At 45.7% G+C, this 10,552-nt stretch overlaps 3 non-coding genes across 3 annotated transcripts; all 3 read left to right on the top strand.

Moving 5' to 3' along the window:
• The first annotated feature begins 3,579 nt into the window (after positions 1-3,579).
• LOC135015562 (U1 spliceosomal RNA) lies at positions 3,580-3,742 on the top strand. The gene has a single exon (XR_010213788.1). It is a non-coding gene; the product is annotated as a U1 spliceosomal RNA (small nuclear RNA).
• A 670-nt stretch (positions 3,743-4,412) lies between these two features.
• On the top strand, positions 4,413-4,576 carry LOC135015543 (U1 spliceosomal RNA). Its single transcript, XR_010213770.1, has one exon. It is a non-coding gene; the product is annotated as a U1 spliceosomal RNA (small nuclear RNA).
• A 152-nt stretch (positions 4,577-4,728) lies between these two features.
• On the top strand, positions 4,729-4,891 carry LOC135015575 (U1 spliceosomal RNA). The gene has a single exon (XR_010213797.1). It is a non-coding gene; the product is annotated as a U1 spliceosomal RNA (small nuclear RNA).
• The last annotated feature ends 5,661 nt before the right edge of the window (positions 4,892-10,552 follow it).

The raw sequence follows: 10,552 nt of genomic DNA on the forward strand, positions 1-10,552 counted from the left end.
CATTCCCCAAAAAAGTGACTGTCCTGCAAAAATTGGGTTAGTTGGGAGGTATGTGCAAATACATTTATTGTTTTGCATGCAGGGTAAATACTGGCTTCTTTGACATTTAGCCACAAATGCTGCACAGTTGAATTACAGTATTACACTGCAATTAACAGTTATGCTAGGACATTCCTTCTCCCAAAATCTACCTCTCTCTGCATGTTACATCTGTCCCACAGTGGCGTGCGGTGAGGTCAGTGGCTAGTGAGGCACTACAGCCATAATGTCCGCTGAATCCTGCCGATGACCCTTAGCCAATGCCCGCTACTGCCTCTGAGCCGATACCCACTGCCACCGCCAATGGCTTACAAACTCTCCCACAATCAACTGACCCAGCCCTCCACCACTAATTTCTATCTCAGTCCGATGCCGCCAATGCCCTGCTCATTGTTCTTGTGATATATTATAAATTTTTAAAGAAAAAAAAATGAGTGTTTGGGACTGGGAAGGGTGAGGGAGGAGGACATGAATGCAATTTTGTTGTCCAGGGCTTCCATTAACTTAAAGGAGAAGGGTCTGAATGGGTTAAAAAAAATGTGTGAGGTCCCCCCTCCTTAGTATAACCAGCCTCTTTGAGCCGGTCCTGGTTATTTAAATACTGGGGGGGAAAATGGACAGAGGTTCCCCGTATTTAGACAACCAGCACCGGGCTCTTAGACGGGTCCTGGTTCCAAAAATACGTGGGACAAAAGATGTAGGGGTCCCCCATATTTTTAAAACTAGCACCGGGCTCCACTAGCCAGAGAGATAATGCCACAGCCGGGGGACACTTTTATGTAGGTCCCTGCGGCCCTGGCATTACCCCTCCAACTAGTCACCCCTGGCCGGGGTTCCCTGGAGGAGTGGGGACCCCTTAAATCAAGAGGTTCCTCCCCTCGAGGCACCCAAGGGCCAGGGGTGAAGCCCGAGGCTGTCCCCAGCACCCCTGGGTGGTGGGTGCCGGGCTGATAGCCATAAGTGTAAAAAAAGAATATTGTTTTTTTGTTGTGGAAGTACAAGGCCCATCAAGCCTCCCCCACTTGCTGGTACTTGGAGAACCTCAAGTACCAGCAGGCGGGGAAATAACGGGCTCGCTGGTACCTGTAGTTCTACAACAACAAAAAAATATTCAAATAAAAACACAAACACACACACCGCGTGACAGTAAAATTATTGAGACAGGCTGTAGCATGTGGATGCATGTAACCCTATAAAAGTGATGGATTGGGTGACTATTACAATACCCACTGTTGCTGTCTGAAAAATGATGGATTTATAGATTGCTCTGCCGAGATATGTTTTTTTTCTAAAATGCACCACAGGTATGGATGGATAGTATACTTGACGACACAGAGGTAGGTAGAGCAGTGGCCTACTGTACTGTACTGCTATATATTATATTATTTATTATTATTATTATTATTATCCTTTATTTATATGGCGCCACAAGGGTTCCGCAGCACCCAATTACAGAGTACATAAACAAATAATCAAACAGGAAAACAGCAACTTACAGTTGATGACAATATAGGACAAGTACAGGGTAAATAAACATAGCTACATCAGCAGATGACACTGGAATAAGTATCAGGTGGCAGAAGACTGCTGGATTTGGTGCAGCTGAAGATTATTAAAGTAAGAAAAGAGTAAGCACATGCGGGAAGAGGGCCCTGCTCGTGAGAGCTTACATTCTAAAGGGGAGGGGTAGACAGACAGGGGTGAGACAGATGGGGTACATAGAGAGCGTGGAACAGAGGTTTAGGATGAGATTTGGCTGGGTTTGGTGAAGAAGTGGGTCTTGAGAGCCCATTTGAAGTTTTGTAGAGAGGTGGAGAGTCTGAGGGGGAGAGGTAGGGAATTCCAGAGAAGTGGTGCAGCACGTGAAAAATCTTGGAGGTAGGAGTGGGAGGAAGTAATCCGTAGGCAGGAGAGTCGGCGTGCATTAGCAGAGCGAAGAGGACGGGTGGGAGTGTAAAGCGAGATAAGATCAGAGATGTAGATGGGAGAGGAGTGGTTAAGGGCTTTGTAAGCAAGTGTGAGAAGCTTGAAATGGATTCTGAAAGGGAAGGGGAGCCAGGGAAGGACTAGTAAGAGAGGAGAGGTGGACGTAGTGCATTTGGTGAGGAAAATGAGCCGGGCAGCAGCATTGACGATAGATTGGAGTGGAGAGAGGTATTTGTCAGGAATGCCAGTCAGGAGGAGATTACAGTAGTCCAGTCTGGAGATGACCAGTGAGTGGATAAGAGTCTTAGTAGCATCCTGGGTCAGAAAGGGTCTGATCCTGGAAATATTTTTTAGATGAAAACGGCAGGTTTGTAAGAGGTGCTGAATGTGTGGTTTGAAGGAGAGGGAGGAGTCAAGGATTACTCCAAGACAGCGCACTTGGGGGGTAGAGGAGATAGTAGTGCCATCAATAGATAATGAGATTGTAGGAGGTGAGGTTATGCGGGAGGGAGGGAAGATGATCAGCTCGATCTTAGACATGTTAAGTTTAAGAAAGCGCTGGGACATCCAGGAAGAGATAGCAGAGAGACAGTTGGAGATACGAGTGAGGAGAGTAGGGGAGAGGTCTGGAGAGGAAAGATAGATTTGAGTGTCATCAGCATAGAGATTATATTGGAAACCAAAAGAACTAATGAGCTTACCTAGTGAGGACGTATAGAGAGAGAAGAGGACCAAGGACAGAACCTTGGGGTACCCCTACAGTTAGTGGAAGTGAGGGGGAGGTGGAGTCATGAGAGGAGACAGAGAATGAACGGTCAGAAGGGTAGGACGACAACCAAGAGAGGGCAGTGTTACGCAGACCAATGGAGTGAAGGATTTGCAGTAGGAGAGGATGGTCCACAGTGTCAAAAGCAGCAGAGAGATCAAGTAGAATAAGTAGAGAGTAGTGTCCCTTAGATTTAGCAGCATGGAGGTCATTGCATACTTTTGTAAGGGCAGTTTCAGTGGAGTGGAGAGGATGGAAGCCAGACTGGAATGGGTCAAGCAGTGAGTGTGAGGAAAGAAAGGAAGTAAGGCGGTTGTAGACAATACGCTCAAGGAGTTTGGAGGCAAAAGGGAGAAGAGAGATGGGTCGGTAGTTGGAGAGAGTGTTTGGATCAAGGGTAGGTTTTTTAAGAATAGGAGAGATGAGAGCGTGGTTGAAGGCAGAGGGGACAGTGTCTGATGAGAGGGAGAGATTGAGAAGGTGGGAAAGATGGGAACAAGCAGAAGAAGAGATGTGGCAGAGGAGGCGGGAGGGGATAGGGTCAAGTGGGGAGGTGGTGAGGGGACAGGAACGAATGAGGGCCATGACTTCCTCTCCAGATGCATGGGAGAAAGATGACAGAGTTGGTGCGAGGGATGGGGAGGGTTGGTAAGGGATGGGAGAAGGCTGGTTACTGATAGTCTGGTGTGATGTGAGGTCAGCTCTGGTAAAAGTCAGATTTCTTTGTCTCAGATCTTCCTCTAGCCTTGTTCTTATTTCGAGAGTTCCCTTGTGCTGCCTCAGTTGGATCTCCTTCACTTGACAGGGGGGTGCCCGAGCAGCGACCCTCCCCACCTCTAGCCCAACTCCTACTTACCTGCCAGGTGATATACTATGATCATGAAGGTGCTTCTCCCAGGGCAAGGCTCACCCATTGCACTCTGGGTGTGCTGCTCCTGCGATTTCCCCAAATGTGGGAAACTTGACTGCATAATTTGTGTTTCCCCTGGTCGGCTCTCGTATAATTCAGATCTCTTTGTCTCAGGTCTCTCTCCAGCCTAGTTTGCTGTCTGTTTCCACTTCTCTTTTCTTGAGCTGCTCCCTTCTATGCCCTTGCGCACTATCCTGACTTCTCCCGTCTGCTTACTTTGTGCCTTCCAATGCACAATGCGAACTACAGGTAGTGCTGCAGGTCCCACACCCTTTTATTTGCCTTACAGAGCAGCTCTGGAGCTGTTACAGTGCCCAGCTGCTGCAAGAAATCAGCTTGAATGCTTCGGGGCTGGGGCATAGCCAACATTAGCCCCACACCGAAGGAGGGTGGAGGTGTTTAATGCGAACTAGGGGTCATCCAAGCGCAGAAAAATGCTGCCATGCCCTGCACGCCCCTTTTCTCTTTTCATATGCAGACGAGGGTTGAAGCCAACTTTGACCCACTGCTTGGATGACATCACCATATGCAAATCCATCTGCTGCAGGCCTTCCCCCAGGAATGCTTGCACTAGTTGTTGCATTTGGTTTGTTGTTTGGGGGTGCTTCAGTATTAGGTAGCCTTCTGCCCTCCCATGTTCATCTGAAAATATGTGTTCTCCCTGCAGTTGTTGTCCCCAGATGAGAGTTCCCTTGTGCTGCCTCAGTTGAATCTCCTTTACTTGACAGAGATGTGCCTGAGCAGCGGCCCTCCCCAGCCCTATCCCAAATCATTCTTATTTTGCATAGGAGATACCATGGTCATGAAGATTGTTCTCCCAGGGTGAGGTTCATTCATTGCATTCTGGGTATGCTGACCCGTATGATTTCCCCAAATGTGGGAAACTCGACTGCATTATTTGTGGTAGTGGGGGACTGTGTTTGTTCTTTCCTCTGGTCAGCTCTGGTAAAAGTCAGATTTATTTGTCTCAGATCTTCCTCTAGCCTTGTTCTTCTTTCGAGAGATTCCTTGTGCTGCCTCAGTTGGATCTCCTTCACTTGACAGGGGGGTGCCCGAGCAGCGACCCTCCCCAGCTCTAGCCCAACTCCTACTTACCTGCCAGGTGATATACTATGATCATGAAGGTGCTTCTCCCAGGGCAAGGCTCACTCATTGCACTCTGGGTGTGCTGCTCCTGTGATTTTTCCAAATGTGGGAAACTTGACTGCATAATTTGTGTTTCCCCTGGTCGGCTCTCGTATAATTCAGATCTCTTTGTCTCAGGTCTCTCTCCAGCCTAGTTTGCTGTCTGTTTCCACTTCTCTTTTCTTGAGCCGCTCCCTTCTATGCCCTTGCGCACTATCCTGACTTCTCCCGTCTGCTTAATTTGACTACAACCACCAATATATTCTGCTGCACTATATATATGCAAAGCTAATTCTGCTGGGTAATTACAACTGACTAAAACCACCAATATATTCTGCTGCACTATATCTATATTTGCAAAGCTAATTCTGCTGGGTAATTACAATTGACTACAACCACCAATATATTCTGCTGCACTATATCTATATATGCAAAGCTAATTCTGCTGAGTAATTACAATTGACTACAACCACCAATATATTCTGCTGCACTATATCTATATATGCAAAGCTAATTCTGCTGGGTAATGCAAATTGAAACATTATTGCATAGTATGTGATTTTAAAGTACTTTTTTAAAGTTTTGAATTATATAGACCTAGTTTAATCTTTGTGGAATGCCTGGTTGTTGTTTTTAAGGTAATTTATTGCCTGGCATTTGAGGGGGTGGGGTGTGGTTACAGATTTCAATTATTGGTTTCACTTGTAATAGTCTTCTACTTAAGTCCAATGGTGTAGGCTGTGCATTTATTGATCTAAGCGTGCATTTTTATCAAAGCGTGATAAAATTGACACATAACAGCAGCGTTCAATCAGCGTTAATTTATCTTCAGCTGATATTGATTGTGAATTGACGTTTCTTCTCTTCTTGTCACCTACAGGTAATTACAATTGACTACAACCACCAATATATTCTGCTGCACTATATCTATATATGCAAAGCTAATTCTGCTGGGTTATGCAAATTGAAACATTATTGCATAGTATGTGATTTTGAAGTACTTTTTTAAAGTTTTGAATGATATAGACCCAGTTTAATCTTTGTGGAATGCCTGGTTGTTGTTTTTAAGGTAATTTATTGCCTGGCATTTGAGGGGGTGGGGTGTGGTTACAGATTTCAATTATTGGTTTCACTTGTAATAGTCTTCTACTTAAGTCCAATGGTGTAGGCTGTGCAAAGCCGTTTGGCTGTGCATTTATTGATCTAAGCGTGCATTTTTATCAAAGCGTGATAAAATTGACACATAACAGCAGTGTTCAATCAGCATTAATTTATCTTCAGCTGATATCGATTGTGAATTGACGTTTCTTCTCTTCTTGTCACCTACAGGTAATTACAATTGACTACAACCACCAATATATTCTGCTGCACTATATCTATATATGCAAAGCTAATTCTGCTGGGTAATGCAAATTGAAACATTATTGCATAGTATGTGATTTTGAAGTACTTTTTTAAAGTTTTGAATTATATAGACCCAGTTTAATCTTTGTGGAATGCCTGGTTGTTGTTTTTAAGGTAATTTATTGCCTGGCATTTGAGGGGGTGGGGTGTGGTTACAGATTTCAATTATTGGTTTCACTTGTTATAGTCTTCTACTTAAGTCCAATGGTATAGGCTGTGCAAAGCCGTTTGGCTGTGCATTTATTGATCTAAGCATGCATTTTTATCAAAGCGTGATAAAATTGACACATAACAGCAGTGTTCAATCAGCATTAATTTATCTTCAGCTGATATCGATTGTGAATTGACGTTTCTTCTCTTCTTGTCACCTACAGGTAATTACAATTGACTACAACCACCAATATATTCTGCTGCACTATATCTATATATGCAAAGCTAATTCTGCTGGGTAATGCAAATTGAAACATTATTGCATAGTATGTGATTTTGAAGTACTTTTTTAAAGTTTTGAATGATATAGACCCAGTTTAATCTTTGTGGAATGCCTGGTTGTTGTTTTTAAGGTAATTTATTGCCTGGCATTTGAGGGGGTGGGGTGTGGTTACAGATTTCAATTATTGGTTTCACTTGTAATAGTCTTCTACTTAAGTCCAATGGTGTAGGCTGTGCAAAGCCATTTGGCTGTGCATTTATTGATCTAAGCGTGCATTTTTATAAAAGCGTGATAAAATTGACACATAACAGCAGTGTTCAATCAGCGTTCAATTGAAGTGAAAAAGAAGGAAAACAGAAGCACACCAATCTAACAAAACAAAGAAAACTGAAGAACTAATAACAAATGTGAGTCACTTACTCCTCAGATCACTCACCTCCTGATTGTTGCATCTGATTACATAGCACAGAACTACCTTACTTGGACATTTCATAAACCATCCATTTCACCTACAAATGCCTGTATCTGTATTATTGTAATTTTGTTTTTTAAGCACAGCTGCACCAATGCAATTTTACCTGCAAACACTTAAAACATCTAACATAATTACCATTGCTTCTTAAACCTCTCACAATCCTTTCATTTCTTACACTCCAAATACTTTTCTGCACCCACTTTATCTACGCTTTTGACTCAGTTCATACTAAATCTACACCCCTTGAGCCTACACTGCTTTTCTCACCTGCATTTCTGCAATTCTTCTGCTCGGATTGCCTTACAGTCTCCTCTCCTACTTCCACTTTCCCTCAACCTATTTACCTACTTAACACTATGTCAAGGTTTTCTTATACTCCCCACATCACTCAGTGTCTACCTAATAATGTATCTTTAGCCTTCCCCCCTAGTCTCCTCCACCTCCTCCTCTCTCCCCTCCTCTGTCTCCCCTCCATCCCTCTGTTTCCTTCCCCCACCTTTCCTGTTACCCCACTTTTATTCACCTCTGCCCCATGGTCCTGCTACCCCACAACTCAGCCCTGCTCCCTCTCTCCCTTCCCTGTCACCTCCCCACACCCCCATCCACATCACACTGACCTCCCTCCCTGCCCACCTCCTGCAGTTTCCCCTCCTAGCTCAGGCACCCGTACCATCACTACTCTCTCATCATCCCTGCCCTCAAAGTTAATCCCACCTCATCGCTACAGCAACCCTGAAAATCTAATTCACATCTCTCCCACAAACTCATACCCCCTATCCTGTGCCCTCTGGAATGCCAGATCTGTTTATAACAAACTGGTCCCCACTCATGACCTTTTCATTTCCAACTCCCTACACCTACTAGCCATTACTGAAACTTGGATTACGCCCTCTGACACTACTTCTGCTGCTGCTCTCTCTGCTGGGGGCCTTACATTCACACACACACCCCGACCTGGGGGTCGCCATGGGGGTGGTGTTGGGGTCCTTTTACCTTCTAGTTACTCCTACCAACTCATACCACCAGAACCATCCCTTATATTCTTTACATTTGAGGTCCACGCCATATGCCTCTTCCAACCAGTCCATCTTAGAGTAGCTGTCATTTACCGCCCCCCTGGCACTGCTTCCAAATTAATCGACAACTTTGCTTCCTGGCTTCCTCACTTCCTCTCTTCTGACATTCCCACCATTATCCTAGGCGATTTCAACATCCCTATTGACATCCCCACACAATCCCCTGCCTCTAAACTCCTTAACCTCACCTCTTCACTTGGTCTCTCCCAGTGGACCTCCTCACCCTCCCATGTGAATGGGAGCTCACTGGATCTGGTCTTCACTCACCGCTGTGATATTTCTGATTTTTCCAACTCCCCATTTCCCCTCTCTGACCACCACCTGCTCTCCTTCAACCTATCTCTCTCGACTTCCCCATCTCTACCTCCTAAGGCTACCATCACTAAGCGTAACATTGAAGCTATTGACACCACATTCCTTTCCTCCCTGTTTGACTCACTTCTCTCTCCTATTCTCTCTCTCTCATGCCCTGAACAAGCCACTTCCACATACAATGCTTCCCTTACTTCTGCTCTTGACTCTGTTGCTCCACCAACCACTATTCACCCTCACAAATTAACACCTCAACCCTGGCACACCAAATGCACCAGATATCTGCAAAAATGCTCACGTACGGCTGAGCGACACTGGAGGAAATCACGCTCTAAGGCAGACTTCCTCCATTTCAAACTTATGCTCTCATCCTTCAGTGCTGCCCTTTCTCTTGCTAAACAGTCATACTTCAAGAACCTCATCTCCTCCCAGTCTTCCAACCCTCGGCGCCTCTTTGCCACTCTCAACTCACTCCTCTGCCCACCTCCACCTCGTCTCCCTTCCTCACTCTCTGCTCTTGACTTTGCCACTTACTTCACATCCAAAATTGACTCCATACGTCAGGACATCACATCACACCAGACTATCAGTAACCAGCCTTCTCCCAACCCTTACGAACCCTCCCCATCCCTCGCACCAACTCTGTCATCTTTCTCCCATGCATCTGGAGAGGAAGTCATGGCCCTCATTCGTTCCTGTCCCCTCACCACCTCCCCACTTGACCCAATCCCCTCCCGCCTCCTTTGCCACCTCTCTTCTTCTGCTTTTTCCCATCTTTCCCACCTTCTCAATCTCTCCCTCTCATCAGGCACTGTCCCCTCTGCCTTCAAGCACGCTCTCATCTCTCCTATTCTTAAAAAAACCTACCCTTGATCCAAACACTCTCTCCAACTACCGACCCATCTCTCTCCTCCCTTTTGCCTCCAAACTCCTTGAGCGTATTGTCTACAACCGCCTTACTTCCTTTCTTTCCTCACACTTACTGCTTGACCCATTCCAGTCTGGCTTCCGTCCTCTCCACTCCACTGAAACTGCCCTTACAAAAGTATGCAATGACCTCCATGCTGCTAAATCTAAGGGACACTACTCTCTACTTATTCTACTTGATCTCTCTGCTGCTTTTGACACTGTGGACCATCCTCTCCTACTGCAAATCCTTCACTCCATTGGTCTGCGTAACACAGCACTCTCTTGGTTGTCGTCCTACCTTTCTGACCGTTCATTCTCTGTCTCCTCTCATGACTCCACCTCCCCCTCACTTCCACTAACTGTAGGGGTACCCCAAGGTTCTGTCCTTGGTCCTCTTCTCTTCTCTCTCTATACGTCCTCACTAGGTAAGCTCATTAGTTCTTTTGGTTTCCAATATCATCTCTATGCTGATGACACTCAAATCTATCTTTCCTCTCCAGACCTCTCCCCTACTCTCCTCACTCGTATCTCCAACTGTCTCTCTGCTATCTCTTCCTGGATGTCCCAGCGCTTTCTTAAACTTAACATGTCTAAGACCGAGCTGATCATCTTCCCTCCCTCCCGCATAACCTCACCTCCTACAATCTCATTATCTATTGATGGCACTACTATCTCCTCTACCCCTCAAGTGCGCTGTCTTGGAGTAATCCTTGACTCCTCCCTCTCCTTCAAACCACACATTCAGCACCTCTCACAAACCTGCCGTTTTCATCTAAAAAATATTTTCAGGATCAGACCCTTTCTGACCCAGGATGCTACTAAGACTCTTATCCACTCACTGGTCATCTCCAGACTGGACTGCTGTAATCTCTTCCTGACTGGCATTCCTGACAAATACCTCTCTCCACTCCAATCTATCCTCAATGCTGCTTCCTGGCTCATTTTCCTCACCAAACGCACTACGTCCACCTCTCCTCTCTTACTAGTTCTTCACTGGCTCCCCTTCCCTTTCAGAATCCATTTCAAGCTTCTCACACTTGCTTACAAAGCCCTCACCCACTCCTCTCCCATCTACATCTCTGATCTTATCTCGATTTACACTCCCACCCGTCCTCTTCGCTCTGCTAATGCACACCGACTCCTGCCTACGGATTACTTCCTCCCACTCCTACCTCCA

The sequence above is a fragment of the Pseudophryne corroboree genome, unplaced genomic scaffold (genome assembly GCF_028390025.1).
Source record: "Pseudophryne corroboree isolate aPseCor3 unplaced genomic scaffold, aPseCor3.hap2 scaffold_296, whole genome shotgun sequence".
Lineage (NCBI taxonomy): Eukaryota > Metazoa > Chordata > Amphibia > Anura > Myobatrachidae > Pseudophryne > Pseudophryne corroboree.